The sequence below is a fragment of the Neltuma alba genome, unplaced genomic scaffold (assembly GCF_004799145.2).
Source record: "Neltuma alba isolate B1F8T4 unplaced genomic scaffold, ASM479914v2 tig00013287_pilon, whole genome shotgun sequence".
NCBI lineage: Eukaryota > Viridiplantae > Streptophyta > Magnoliopsida > Fabales > Fabaceae > Neltuma > Neltuma alba.
The window spans coordinates 25,689-42,217 of record NW_021637573.1 but is presented as its reverse complement, the minus strand read 5'-3'; the positions used below and the strand labels follow the sequence as shown (position 1 = coordinate 42,217).

Genomic DNA, 16,529 nt, shown 5'->3' with positions numbered 1-16,529 from the left:
TCACCTTAAAGTGGTGTGTACTTCAACAGTTTGCATGTGAGTGCAAGGATGATATCACCGAACTTCTCTCTCTACCACAACAACAAAAAATTCACACATGCATGTTGAAGAAACTTGGGATTCTTGATGCACCTAGACTCCCCAGAAGAAGAAAATATTAGTGTTGCCATCAAGATTTGTTTTCAAGGTTTGTTGGACGAAGCGTTTATGATATTGGGCTTTTGCTTTTTGGCGAGAGAGTCTAGAAAGAGGATGGATAAAGAGAGACATCGGGTTTTTGGTTTTCGATTAGTAAGTTTAAAGAGGAAGATGGATGAAGAGGCTAGGAGTTGGTGGGATCTGGGTTGTGGGGAGGAGAATGATTAAAGACGTTTTGGGAAAGAGAGCGAGAAAGTGAGGGGCTGTTGGAGGTTGATGTTAGGATCAAACAGTGCTCTGAAGACGATGCTGTGGTGGTCTCTTTAATGGACTTCTTAACAGAAGGACCAATAAGTCTAACAGAAAACTTAAAAGGACCCAATAAAAAGAAAAAATAATTCAAGAATTTGCTTTAAAATTGGAGAAAACTATAAGGATTGGGAGATTAATTTTCCCTACTATAATAATTTCATTAACATCTGGGAAAATGACATTAAGGTCCCACACAAGCAAATATACAGCAAAAAAGTCCCCTGAAATGTGATAATTCTTCTGAAGTCCCAAAGGGACTTGGCTGCCATTTTCAAAAAGTTAAAATGACTTCCTTGTCCTAGCATATCAAAGACAGAAGGCGCTGAGGTGTGGCTCTGTTATAGCTGGGAGAGAGGACATAGAGAAAGAAGGAAGGAGCTATTGATAATGAAGTATCTTTCCCATTACCATTAGTGAAGTCCAAAGAGGTTCCATTTGAATCTTCACAAATCTTCAGGTCTGAAAATTTCTTTCCTCTCCTCTCCTGGAATATTTTTCTTAACAGATTGATTGTGTTTGGGAATGAGAAATCAGAAAATCGTTTTTATCTTTGGTACTGTAAAGTTTTTGTTTTTGATCTAAAATGAACAAATAAATCAATGGAAAAACTGTGTTTTTGGTTGGTGTGTGTTGATGATTTAACTTGGGTGTGTAGGATGACCATGGGTGCTCTATTTTTGGATTGCTTGTAGGTGGTTTTGCTCTGTTCTGACGCTAGTTTAGGGGCAAAGGAAGAAAAAGATGAAGGTTAGTCTGGGTAGAAACCCTTAGCAAGAAATGGGATATTGCGTTGTCAATTAGGCCGCGATAGTTGTCAATGTGTGCCACGACAGTTGTCAATGTAGCTCCTTGACTTGTCAATGACAGTTACGTGATTCTTGATGTAGATTTAAATTACTGATGACGAGTACATCTGGAAAGCATCTATTTTGCTTTGTTCACATAGGGAAAAAGTTTATAAATGATGGAAAAGATGATATGAGATATGTGGGAGATAGTGTAAGAACAACAAATATAAAGGATGGCACAAGTTATGAAGAATTGAAGAAAATTATATCATCAATTGCTGGAGAAGAAAGTAACTCATTTCTTTTGAAATTCGCAGTTCTGTATAGCTCAACAACACTCAGTGTAGAAATTAACAACATGAGTTATCCAAAATAACAATTAATATAACAGGAGTTAATAACAAGTGATATTAATAATTTTATAACAAATAAATGTGTGAATATTAACAATTGATATTTAAAATTTTTACAACTGAACGTGTCATTTATTTATAATGTTAAGTAATATTTGCATTAAAATATAATTATTAAGAAGAAGGTGTTACTCAAATTTATATTCAATTGATAAAGGACAGTGCCTTCATTAACAAGTCACAGTGCTCTATTGGCAAGTCACAGTGCCACCATTGACAAGTTATAATGCCACCATTGATAAGTCAGTGTGCCACTATTGACAACTGATAATTCGCCGCGGCGTCTGACCATATCCGCCGCGGCTCCCCTATCTGTTCCAAGGAGCTGTCATTCTGTGTAAGGCGCCGAGGCTCCTGATCATATCTGCCGCGACATCCAACCCTTTTAAGAAGTTATTTGATGAACAACAAGTCACAGTGCTACCATTGACAAGTTAGTGTGCCACCATTAACAAGTCATAGTGTCACCATTGACAAGTCATAATGTTACTATTGACAAGTCAGTGTGCCACCATTAACAAGTCATAGTGTCACCATTGACAAGTCATAATGTTACCATTGACAAGTCAGTGTGCCACCATTTACAAGTCATAGTGTCACCATTGACAAGTCAGTGTGCTACAATTAACAAGTCATAGTGCCACTACTGACAAGTCAGTGTGCCACCATTGACAAGTCAGTGTGCTACCATTGACAACTGATAATTCGCCGCGACGTCTGACCATATCCGTCGTGGCTCCCCCATCTGTCCCAAGTAGTTGTCATTCTGTGTAAGGCGCTGCGGCTCTTGATCATATTCGCCGCGGCACCCAACCGTTTTAAGAAGTTATTCGGCGAACAACAAGTCACAGTGCTACCATTGACAAGTCAGTGTGCCACTATTGATAAGTCATAGTGCCACTATTGACAAGTTATAGTACTACCATTTGCAAGTCACAGTGCGACCATTGATAAGTCATAGTATCACCATTGACACTTCATTAATAATGATTATATATGACAATATAACCAAAATATAATATGATAAAGTAATTGAAAATATCATATGATACTAAAACAGGTTAAGTAATTTGAATTCATATTGTTGACAACTTATATCAGCAAATTAATTGACAAGTCACAGTGCTCTAGTGACAAGTCATAACAGGTCTAATGACAATATAGGGTGCAGGTAATGACAACTGAAATGATAGCAGAATCTAATATGCCAATTCATAGCCAACTTTCATTTGTACCTTCATATACATAAAACTACACTTATTTCACAATCCATCCCAAAAAAAACATAGGGGTTGCATATAATTACAAAACTAACTATTGGTATGTATCCATTTACAAAAGATTCCCTTCACACAACTGAGAATTTCAGAAGAAATGAGTTGCTTTCTTTTCCAGCAATTGATGATATAATTTCCTTCAATTCTTCATAACTTGTACCTTCCTTTACATTGGTTGTTTTTACACTACCTCCCACATATCTCATATCATCTTCTCCATCATTTATAAACTTTCCCCTTATGTGAACAAAGAAAAATAGATGTTTTCCAAACGTACTCGCCATCAGTAACTTAAACCTGCATCAAGAAGCACGCAACTGTCATTGACAACTTAAAGAGCTACATTGATAAGTGTCGCGGCACACATTGACAACAATCGCAGCCTGATTGACAACATAATCACATTTCGTGCTAAGGGTTTTTACCCTCACTAACCTTCATCTTTTTCTTCCTTTGCCACTAAACTAACGTCAGAACAGAGAAAAACCACCCAAAAACAAATCACCTATGATCATTCTACACACCCAACTTAAATCACAACACACACCAACTAAAAACACAGCTTTTCCATTCATTAACTTCTGAATCCTAAACCAAAAACAAAAGCTTTGAAATACCAAAGGCAAAAATGATTTTTTGATTTCCCATTCCTAAACAAATGCACAATCTGTCAAGAAAGGTAAGAGAAGAGAGAAAAGAAAGGTTCACACCTGAAGATTTGTCATATTCCTCGCATTTACAAAAGCTTCAACATCTTCTTCACCCATGGAAATCCTCGCATTTACAAAAGCTTCACCATGATAATTTTGTGCAGGAAATCCTCACCCAAAGAACTTCTCCCGTCTTTTTTTTTTTCTGATGGCAGGGGCAAGGCAAAAGAGTAATTTGTGGATTCTGAAAATTGCATCTAAGTTCCTTTGAGATTTCAAAATAATTATGAGATTTCAGGGGACCTATTTGATGTATTTTCTTCTCCATGGGACCTCAATGTCATTTTCCCTTAACATTTTTACACTTGAGTTTTAAAACTTGGATACAGGGGAAGCGAGGAAGTAAAGGATGGGTGTGGGATCGACTTTGGGATTAAATGTGCTCTCAAGATAACGCTGTGATGTCTTTTTAACAGACTTTTTAACAAAAGGACGAATAAATCTAACAAAAAAAATTAAAGGATCTAATAAAAAGAAAAAATAATCTAGGTACCTGATTCAAAATTAAAGAAAACTGTAAGAATTGGGAGATTAATTTTCCCAAATAGTATATATAAATCAAAGCATTTCTAATTGAGTTATTAAGAGTTTTAAGTAGCTTATTGGGTTTTTTCCCCTCTTAATTTCCTATTTTATGATTTTTCAACTTATCTTTTATCATTTCCAACTATTTTTTGCAATATTTCCAGCTAATGCTCCAACTTTTACTACTAATATAGACGACCAGATCTGGCATTTGATATATACGATGAAGGGTGTGTTTGGATTGGTGTTAGGCAAAACTGACTTCTAGCCTAACTGACTTTTATAATTGAAATTAGAGTAAAAGTCAGTTAGTGTAATGTGATTTATGTTTGGATAGGTGCTTATAAAAAGTCAGTTGAAAAAGTTAAAAATTGTTTGGACAATTAATAGAAAAGTGAGTTTAGTTGTAAAATGACTGAAAATGACATAGACTTTATTGAATAGTAATGTTGGATATTTTATGTTTTTAACGTGATATAAGTTTAAAAAAATACCTAAAATTATTATGATAAAATAAAAATTGTTTATTTGTGAGATTATAAAATAAAAATATTTGCTGCCGAGAAAAATTTGAAAACACATTGTATATAATTAATTAAATAGATATAATGGACAAATTAAAAAATATAAATTAAAAAAATAATAAATAATATAAATGTGTTGTTTAGTGTTGGTAAGAAAAAAAATAAATGTGTTGGCCTGCACAGGGATCGCCAACAAGTGACATGAAGGTAAAAAAATTAGTGGGTCCCACTCATTGCAACGCAGCCGAAGGCAAAAGCTAGAAAAAGTTTCATTGGATAAAAGTCAGTTTGAAGTGGCAATGGCGATGGAACAAAACGCTATCCCAAACAGTCTTTTTCTTCAAAAAACTCTCCAACCCAGGTTTCATACTTTCCAAGATGCGTTTTGCAAGGTAAACGATAATCCAAACATAGCCGAAGAAAACTTTTACATATGACATGTACAATCGATTTTTTTTTGTAGGCACGTGTGTAACATTCTAAATATTATTTTAATATAAAAATTATTAATACTTCCGGTTCTTAATATAAGACCCTGTTTGACTTTTATTTTGGTTCTAAATATAAAACCCCAATCCACTTTATCTGTTGTATTTATACATTTTTTTCCAAAGTAGCCCTTCTAATAATAAGAGTTATAGTCAATACAATTAATTAGCAAGGATATTTTAGGAAATACAACACCTATTTAGGACAAATAACTAACTCAACTTACTTCCTTAATCTCCTTAAATTAGTCAACTAGTTCTTATAACTAGGATTGGAGGTAGTATTTCAAATTTTTTAAAAAAAATTAATCAAATAATATAAAATAATAATATTTTATTATTATAAAATAATAATAATTTGTTATAAAAAACCTAGAGTTTGATGGAAATGCTGGGTGTTTTTTTAATTCCAGTGACAAGAAATAATATCCCCCACCAAGTGCTTGATTTTTTTGTTTCACATCTTCCAAGCTAATGTGATTCCTTCTGAAAAGTATAGTTCTTCATGGCTTCTTGCTACCGCCGGATCAAGCCCCCAAAAAAAACAAATCTCTGCTTTTTAATATAAAAATTAAGTAACTAATTTAAATAGATTAAAAAAATTATAAAATTAGTTATTTGTAATAACTAGATATTGTCTTTTTTAAAATATTTTTCTGATCATATATATTAGTTAGAATATATTATTTGATAAAATATTTAATATATATAACTATTATTAGGATTACTTTATCAAAATATGAATAAATATAAAAAACAAAATAAATTAGGGTGTTATATTTAATATTAAATTAAATATTAAATTAACTATTATACTAAGCAATTGGCCCCTTAGGACTTCAAAAGGGTAATACTTAAAGTTAAAAGAAGATATTTATTAGAAATTGCTGAGCACGGCTGAAAATGATGAGAGGTTTTCTTGGTTGAAAGGATGAAAAATTACTTAAAAACGGAAAAAAAATCATAAAAGCGAGTTGCAAATAATTTTTAACATATTTTTTGGCAAGATTTTAAAATTTAAAAAATCACTTGCTTAACCCAATTAATCTCGTAGCAAAACAATAATCCATTTTCAAGATAATTAAATTTATCTAAAAGTATATTTTTTATACGGCATCACGTTGATTATATATTACATCCTTTTCTTTTGCTCTTATTTAATATTCAGGTAGAAAAGTATAATTTTTTAATTTTTAAACTAAGTTAATAAATTTCAAAATTTCCTCTGATTAGGAAGAATGTTAAAAATAATTTATGAATAAGATTGTACAGATTATTGTTTTGATTAAAACTTATTCTGTACTTTTATATTTAAAACACTTAAACATAAAAAGACTAATACTTACATCAAGTTTTTTATATCCCTTGTGTTAAATTCTTCAGTCATCCATAACTATGTGTACTATTTTTAAAATATTAGTATTTAATTATAAACTCATATAATATAATAAATATGAGTAATTTGATTTAAATATTCTTTAATTTAAAAAGATCAAGCTCATTATTGCTTGTGGTTGTGGAGCCTGGGGGCGCGCGGTTTGATCTTCCGTCTGTCTTTGCAGGCCCACGTAGCTGTTCTTAGAAGGATGGTATCGTCTTCTCACGCGCAGCTCCACTGCCTCAAAAACTATTAATTTAATTAAAAAGTAACATAAAAAAGTCACTAAAACCCACTTTTCTCAAGAAAAAAAACCTCGACATTTGGCAGTCATTTAGTTTTATTACCTACATGTTCCATCGCAAATTGGCACGACAATAAGGGAAAATACAACTTTCAGTCCTTCAAATTTAGACCCATTGAGATTTTGGTCCCTAAAATTTAAGATCAGAGGTATTGGTCCCTGAAATTTATTCTGTTACAAAACGTTAGTCCCTAAAAGCTATATGCCATTATAGTTTGCTGAGGTGGCACAAACGGTGTCGGCTATGATGATTTGGCTTCTGACTTAGCAATATGAGCTAATTAAGTGGCATGGGAAGTGGATATCTGATGTGGAAAAATTAAAAAAAGAAAGAAAAAATGCACCAATTTGAAGAAAAAGACAAAGGACTCATGTTTAAAAAAAGACAGAGGACCCACATTAGACACTTGTGGGGGAGCAGAGGAAAATGACCGTGCATCTGGAATAGAAGAAAGCAACGGGAAAGGCACTAGGGCAAAGAGGACCCATACCTACCGGCGAAGAGTGACGTGGTTTTCACCGGAATAGCAGTATATTGGACAACAATGGTGCTATAAAACTGAACCCACCGTTTGCTTCTTTAACCGTTCGTTGAATGGTGAAGAAGTAATGTGTGATTTGTATATAGTTGATTAACCCATGTTTGAGAGAAGTAAGGAGTCGGCTGGGGCTGGGGAAGGGGAAGGGTGGGAATGGTGATTGATCCATCAATTGCATGTTTAATTTAGAGTTGTTTGCTTTAGTTAGCCGTATAGTCGTTTATTGTTTCTGTTGTTTTTGTTATATTTTAACCCATTTAACTAATTTGGTTTTTGATCCTTTTTAGTATTGTGTCTTGGTACATGCTCTTTTTTCAGTTTTTTTTTGGAAGTTGTTGGCATGAGCAGCAAGAGGCCGCTCATTTGATTTCATTTTATTGTAGAGCACAGACCTGTCTGTTTGAGCATCCGTATTATTCTGTTGAGCAGTGAGTGTGCTATGTTTTTGTTTACTTCCGTTGCATTGTGCTCTGTTTTTTGCTTGAATTATAGTACTATTTTGATTGTTCTCCAATACATATTCAAGAATTGTGTCTTTTCTTGAATATGTATTAGAGAATTGGTACCACTTTTATTCCATATGCACCTTTCCCATTAGGGGTCCTCTTTGACCTAGCACCTTTCTCATTACTTTCTTCTATTCCATATGCATCGTCGTTTTCCTCTACTTCCCCACAAGTGTTTGATGTGGGTCCTTTGTCTTTTTTTTAAATATGAGTCTTCTATCTTTTTTTTAAACAGACGCCTTTTTTCTTTCTTTCTTTCTTTTTCTAATTTTCCATTTCAAATATCCAACCCCCATACCACTTAATTAGTTCATGTTGTCAAGTCAGAAACCAAATCATCATAACTAACACTGTTTAACTGTAACGACACATGACTTCCAGGTACTAGCATTTTGTAACGGAGTAAATCATTCATCGCTCAAACACCAAACGAGCCCCGCTTTCCGCTTCCTGTGTCTCTGCATCTCTACTGCGGCAATGGCGGCACCCTTTTACTTGGCTACTTTCTTCTCGTCACTTTTCCACCGTCTTCTTCTTGTTCAGAGCTCCAAAAACCCCGACTTGGAAGCTCTCATGGCTTTTAAAACTTCTTCAGACACGTTCAACAGGCTCTCAACTTGGAACTCCAGTACTGATCCTTGTACTTCTTGGTCCGGCGTGTATTGCCTCCATAACAGAGTCTCGCGTCTAATTCTCGAAGACCTCGATCTTCGAGGTTCTTTCGAACATTTGACTTCTTTAACTCAGCTTCGAGTCCTGAGCCTGAAGCGAAACCGCCTCTCCGGTCCCATTTCGAGTCTCTCCAATTTCACGGCCATGAAACTTTTGTATCTCTCTTACAATGAGTTTTCCGGTGGCTTCCCGGCGACTGTTACGTCGCTTTTCCGCTTGTACCGTCTTGATCTGTCACACAATAACTTGTCCGGCGAGATTCCCGCGACGGTCAACCATTTGACCCACGTTCTCACTCTCCGTCTAGACGAGAACCGTTTCTCTGGCGATGTTCCTAGTCTTAACCTTCCTAACCTTCAAGACTTCAATGTCTCTGGGAATCGACTCTCCGGCCAAATACCCAAGTCACTGTCGGGTTTCCCCGAATCGAGTTTCGCTTTAAGTCCGTCTCTTTAAGGAGCTCCGATGCAGAAATGTGCCAACTTTGCGGCTGAACCCAGCAAACCTGGATCTGAATGAGCCATTGCGTCGCCATTAACGCCGCGAAGCAACCCAAGAACACCAACTATATCGTCCGCATCGAGCTCAATGGCTGTAAACTAAGCAACTCCTCCCAGAAAATCCAATTCATCAGCAAAAATAAGCCCTATGGCTCTCATCGCCGTTATTCTTGGCGACATTGTGGTTCTCACAGTGGTCTCCCTTCTGCTGTACTGCTACTTGTGGCAAAACTACGCCGCGAAATTGAAGGACGGAAAAGGTTCGAAGCTAATGGAGAGCGAGAAAATCGTGTATTCATCGAGCCCGTATCCGGTTCGATCGGGTTTTGAAAGGGGTCGAATGGTGTTCTTCGAAGGGGTAAAGAAATTTGAGCTGGAGAATTTGCTTCGAGCTTCAGCGGAAATGCTGGGAAAAGGTGGGTTCGGGACGGCGTACAAGGCGGTTCTGGATGACGAAAGTGTCGTCACCGTCAAGAGGCTCAAAGAAGCTCAGATTGGAGGGAAGAAAGAGTTCGGGCAGCACATGGAAATTCTGGGAAGACTGAGACATCCAAACATTGTTAATTTGAGAGTTTACTATTTTGCCAGAGACAAGAAGTTGCTGGTATCTGATTACATGCCCAATGGAAGCTTGTTCTGGCTTATTCATGGTACGTCAATTTCAGGATGTGGGTGCAGGGGAACTTATTGTTCCAATACCGTATGTCAAATAAGTGAAGGTATCATTATTTGGAGATAATATCTCCTACTTTCAAGCTTTAATTCTTAAGCCTATGCATGCTGTTAGCTCTGTCTTCAGGATGAAACCTGACACCGTTCCTATATTATAGCTGTCAAATGCTGGTGGGAGGCTTATAATTGCTTCTGATGGCATCTGGGATGCTCTATCCTCAGAATTGGCTGCAAAATCTTGTCGGGGTTTGCCTGCTGAACTTGCTGCTAGGCAGGTTGTGAACGTAACATGCTTCATAATGCTTTCTGCTAATTTTTGTCAAGCCGATATTTCTTAGACTGAGGTTTGACTTAAGATTCATGTTCAACATATTACATATCTGACATTTGTGCTCATATTCATGAATGCTCAAGTCTGTAATTATTCCCCTTGTCATTCAGGAAGCATTAAGGACAAGAGGTTTAAGGGATGATACAACTTGCATAGTAGTTGACATAATTCCTCCTGATAATGGATTGCCACCGCGTCCTCCCCCCAAAAAGCAGAGTAAACTGAGAGCTTTATTATTCAGGAAGAAATCCAGTGATTCTGCTAGCAAGCTATCAAAGAGGCTTGCAGCTGTTAATATAGAAGAGGAATTGTTTGAAGAAGGATCAGCAATGCTCGCTGAAAGGTAATCTCACATTCTTTGAGGTAAAAGTTTTAATTTTTGGAGGGATCATGCAAATCTCATGGCAATGACCTGCACCATGGTTTCCTTCTTCGAACATTTGTTTGAAATTTGATATAAGGAAAAAGAAGAGAGACAGATAAAAGGGAAGAGGATGATCTTTTAAGGGGAACAAAAAAAGAGAGAGAGAGTGGAAGTCACCCAATTTTTGAGCAGTTTTGAATGAGAGCTGTATTTTAGATGTGATTTTAAGATGCAGATTATAAACTTTTGAAATAGAAAACTTGTAGGGGCCTTTAGAGATTTGAGCTTTATCTTCTCTCTTTTATAGGGCCTCATATTTTTATGTACTGTGTAAACAAACGCTTAAGCACTGAGCATAATTATCTCCTCACTCAAAACGTGAACCTAAGTTGTCTCTTTTCATCCTTCTCAAGTATTTTATTTACACATCCACTTTTTCCTCCTACCTTTCATCATTACTGCATTCTTTTGCCCCTCTACTTTTTGTCTTATCTGATTTTGACCTCTACCTTTCGTCCCATTTTCTGCCGCTCGGCCGCTCTCCTCTATCTTTTCCAAGGGAAAAAAAAAAAAAACCGAATGGGATATTAAATCAGTGGTTTAAGAGCTAGTGAAGCAGATCAAGGTTAACTCAGATCAAACTGTTCATACTAGAATAATATAGTTTAATTAAAAATAACAAAATATAATAACATTAATAATCACTAATAACAAATACAAGGACAACACTAGTTTGATTCTAATAATAATAAAGTATAATAATTTTGAGAATTTTAATCTTTACAATTCCTTAATAATTAGAATTAGTAATTATTGATATCAAAATCATCATTAAAATTTATTTAACTCTATAATGATGAAGACATTAGGAGCTGAATGGGGAAAAATGGGACTGATAGCAATGTAATTATCCAAATCAGTTCATTACTGGTTTTGACTGAGTTGATACTAGTTCAATTCTTGACCGGTTCGGTATTTTGATCGAACCATTGCCGGTTCATCGATTTTCTGATTGAACTAACCAGTTCGGCTCTTTTTTTTTTTTTTCCCTCACTGATCTTTTCTTCCATGTGTCTTGGTGGCACTAGTTGGTCTCAGCACAATGTGATCATCTTAGCGAGATAGAGCAACAGAACATATATACTTCCTTCATTCTACAATATAAATCACTTTAACTTATTAAATATGTTTGAAATTAACTTTTTTTCAAATTTTTTTTTTACTTTACCCGTATTAAATAGAGTTGTGAAGAAGGGGGGAAAACATAAAGAGTTATATTTATGCATTAATTACAAGAAAAATTGACAAATAAAAATTAAATACTCTCTAGGTGACTTATATTTTTGACTAAGCCATTCTTTTAGAAACGACTTATGTTACCAATAAGTTGTTGGTTGAGATGGCAAGTGACTTCACCTCCACAAGAACGAGAACACCAGTTTAAATCTTGAGGAGCACACCTCTTGGGAGAGTTTTAAAGTTGACGTTCTTGATCTGAAAGAAATTAGTTTCAATTCCAAAATGATTTCGGGATATTCTGAATTATACCCAAAAAAAAAAAAGAAGACTTATATTGTGGACCGAATAGGGTGTGGATCTGTGTATTTGTATGGAATAAAAATTTAAATTTTATTTGAAAAACTTAATTCCTGGGAAGCACGGTGTGTGCTCTAATCAAATCATAAGATGCATACCATTGCCGAAACTCTTAGGAGAAACCTCTAAAATGACTGTTACATCGGTGACGCTAGTTGATAGGTGATTTGTGATAGTTGCATTGGTTAGAGATTCCCGTTGTATACTAGACATGGTCCTCTGTTACCCCTTAGCTCTTGATCACAGGCTTGAAACTAAACTTATTTGAGATACTATCTTAAAAGCCTGACTTTTAAAATTAAGATCATTATTACGCATAAAATAACATAACTAAATTCTAGATTTTCTAGGTATTCCATTCTTCACCAGGCGCACAAGAAGGGAACTGATTATTAGCGTCCTGTCTATTTCGATTACAAGTAGTTTGAGCTTCGAGTCTTGAAATGAACTAGAATTACAATTATTTAAGAGTGTCAAAAAATGTGATGAATTGAGGATGTCAAAGCCTGACCAGCTACAGTGTATTTGATTTTACATTTGCTTTCATCAAATGCCATAATTTTTTTGCGGTTTTCAAGGTGAATCCAAATACAACAAGTTAAGGTTTGATTCCTGACATTCAAAAATAAGTTAGCTATGCCTTGTGCTTGACTTGTAAAATCTGTAGCCTGTAGGACCAAAAGAGTACAGTTCACATAAGATTTGATTGTGTCTATTAAGAGAACCTCCCTAGTGTATATTAACTTGAGATTGTAAGATGAAAATGAAAATACCTATTAAGATGAATGCTAAAGAAACTTGGAGACACTAATGAGATCTCTAGGAAAATTGGGAACATGCTAAAGATTCTACAAGCAAATAGTGATTTTGATGGACAGATAGATACAGAGACAAAGCATTGCCGTGTTGATTAATTATAATTTTCTCGCATGTCATGCTGTTTTCACACAAAAAGGAACAATTTTGCAAGGTTACATATTTATTGTTTCATGAAACCATATTTGATAAGCATTCCATGCAATTATAAGGCTACTTTCGCGGCACGCAGCATAACTGGTTCAAACAAATTTTAATTTCCTGGTCAAAGTCCGTACAAAACACGTTTAGCTAGTCTTCACCTTCAATTTGCAAGTCAACACTGAACGCAATGAGGTCCTCCGCTAATTTTAGTCCCCACTTAACTACCGGTGGTGACTAATGTGCAGTCATGGTAGGGAGAGCTTCGACCAGATCAAAACAGTGTCATTTTTTGAAATATGGTCCTTCACTGAGTACCTCTTATTTTCTTTCAGGTCTCTTTCACAAAGTCTTGCATTGTAATTTACCAAGTCAACACGCGCCATCAAACAATTCAAGTAGGAACTGTGGATTACATACTGCGGAGAAGGTAGAAACGGAATTTGAACAGGAATTATTAACTCTTGTTGGAGGCCTCTATTGTTTTGCTAAAAAAGTAGGGAATCATGGCTGTGGTTCTTGAGTTTTGTTTCCTCGTGGTTTCTCATCTTTTACTTCTTTCAGTTGGGTGTAGAAATGCGAGGCATGTTAAGTGTCCTGGATCTTTTAATTGCGGCGATCTTGGGAGCCTCCAGTTCCCTTTCATCGATCTAGAATTCCCGGACTGGGGCTTAATGGTGGTTCACAACTGTGATGCTTCAAATAAACCGATTGAACTAGAGAAGAATGGATCAAGATCATCCTTGCAGCTTAAGGGTATCTTTCTGCAGCAAAGTCTGATTATGGTTTTTGACCAGGATCTACACAATCATTTGCAATCCAATGGTTCTTGTGAAGCCTTCAACGACAATATCTCAATCCCTGCAAGCTCTCCTTTGATTTCTTTTGATATTAAATACAACATAACTCAACATGGTTTTATTAAACATCCCTGTGCAAACTTCGATATCTATCATTACCGCCTACTCTCTGATCTTCAACCTCACCAAAAAAGCCGTTTCTCAGCATATTCAAATCTTGTTCTTCCAAAAAAAAAAAAAAAACTTGCCTGATAGCACTGACCTTGAATCGTCCTATCTGCTCAAATGACTCTGGAGCTACGATTATCTGATGCTTGTGATCAATGTCACAACAATGGAGGCCAGTGTCAACTTCACACGAACAATAACTTCTACTGCACCAGAGGTGGTATATTCTTTTGAAGTGGTATTTTTTTTTTTTAAACGTAGACAAATATGCAAGGAGCTAAATTATGTCTTTAGTTTGATGTTATTCACTTTTTTCCCCCCTTCTTCCGAGTTCAAGTGATTCTCTTGTTTTCTACGACAAAACTTGACTTCACAATCTTCAAAAACAATAATTACGGATGAAATTTAATCAGATTTTATAAATTCTGTCACAAAAGTTTAAAAACAAAAAAATCGTCACTAGTTGATTAGTTATAGAATTTGGTCGCTAAACCGATTTATGACTGAAATTTTATCATGAATTCATTACTTTTTTTTTTGGTAGTTCATATATTTGATATCCTCGACTTCATATATTCAAAAATGGAGTTTTCATTTTCTTTTATCGTTTTCATTAAATTCAATTATATATCAAATAAGTTTGCAATGTTTTATGAGTCTCTCATCATTGTGACTTTCTTTTCAAAGATAAAAGATGACACCATGTTTCTGGCAGAATAAAGATGTGATTTTTTTTTTTTGTGATTATACAAATATATCCAACATGATTTCTCTATTTTTCTGACATAAAAATAGAATCATTTTCTGAAGGCTAACTAATTATTTTTATGTTGACTTCTGCTTAATTCTTGCTTTGATTGCAGAGGGCAAGGGAAAAATTTTCAAGGTGGTACTTGGACTAGGTAATTTACACAATCATTTAGTTCGTTTCATGCTTATAACTTTTAAATTTTAAACTTACATCCGTCTGTTTTGAATTTCATCTTCATTTTTAGCTAATTAATTTCCATCAATTTATCACGTTTAGATAATAATTCAAAACAAAGATTTTTCTTTCTTTTTGATCAAGTCATAAAACAAGTAGTCTATCTAATCAGTTTACCACTTATAAATATAGTTAAAAGAGTCCTTGCGGAAACAATAGGATAGCTAATCAGTATTTATGTTACTTATTCATGCCATAAAATTTTGCATAATCTCACCTCTTCTAATCTTATTAATCACAGTTTCTGCAGCTGTAATAGTGGGAGTTTTTGTTCTTATAATCTACTTGTTTAGAAGGATATTGTTCCTGAAAAACAAATCTAAAACTCATCGAGATTTTGAGGCCTTTCTAAAGAGTCATGGATCACTTGCAACGAAAAGATATAGCTACTTGAAGATCAAGAAAATGACCAGTTGTTTCAAAGAAAAGTTAGGGCAAGGAGGCTATGGAAGTGTGTTCAAAGGGAAGTTAATGGACAAATCTCTAGTTGTTGTGAAGCTTTTGAAAGAAACAAAAGGTAATGGAGAGAAACTCATCAACGAGGTAGCAAGTATAAGCAAGACTTCTCATGTTAACATTGTCACTCTTTTAGGATTTTGTTTATAAGGGTCCAAGAAGGCACTTATTTATGAGGTTATGGCTAATGGGTCATTAGAGAAGTTCATCTTTGAAAATGAAGCAAACCTCCTTAATGGTAATCTCCAACTAAGCTGTGAAGTATTGCACCGAATTGCAGTAGGTGTTGCACGAGGACTAGAGTATTTGCATAGAGGATTTAACACTCGGATATTGCATTTTGACATAAAGCCTCAACATTTTGTTAGATGAGAACTTTAGCCCAAAGATCTCAGACTTCGGACTAGCTAAAATATGCTTATGAAATGAGAGTGTTGTATCCATGACAGGTGCTAGAGTAACCATAGGATATATTGCTCCCAAGGTATTTTCTAGGAATTTTGGAGTTGTCTCTCAAAAGTTAGATGTTTATAGCTTTGGGATGATGATTTTTGAAATGGTTGGGGGATGAAGGAATGTCAATGTCAATTGATAGTAGCAGTGAAATATATTTTCCTCATTGGATTTACAAGCGTCTAGAATTGAATGAAGACCTTGCCCTGAGGAGTATTAGAATTGAAGGTGACAGAGAGGATAAGACAGATGGTGATAACTAGCTTATGGTGCATACAAATCGACCCTTCAAATTGTCCAGTGATGAGTAAAGTGGTGGATATGCTTGAAGGCAGAGTTGAGCCCTTGCAAGTTCCACCAAAGCCTTACTTATCATCTCCTTCAACATCACCACGCTCTTCTTCTTCCTCAACTCACTGACTCCATAGTTTTTATGCTATGGGGTGTTTTCATTAAGTCATGATTACTCAAAGGCCCATATGTTTTTGATTCTGTGTGTGCTTGTTATTTTCTAATAAGACCCTGCTAATGCACTGGATTTTGCCATGTATAGACAACAAGAACATTGTCATGCTTGTGGACTTGTATTGTGGCCTTTTCTGTCTATATTGTTAATTTGTGTCATTCCTGAGTAATGTTTCTGTGAATGCTTGTTAGTTTCTGATAAGATCTC

General features: G+C 35.3%; 2 pseudogenes; both read left to right on the top strand.

Annotated features, from left to right (window-relative positions):
* Positions 1–8,379: 8,379 nt before the first annotated feature.
* On the top strand, positions 8,380–10,424 carry LOC114736038 (probable leucine-rich repeat receptor-like protein kinase At1g68400; annotated as a pseudogene).
* Positions 10,425–13,500: 3,076 nt separating this feature from the next.
* Positions 13,501–16,276, top strand: LOC114736037 (rust resistance kinase Lr10-like; annotated as a pseudogene).
* The last annotated feature ends 253 nt before the right edge of the window (positions 16,277–16,529 follow it).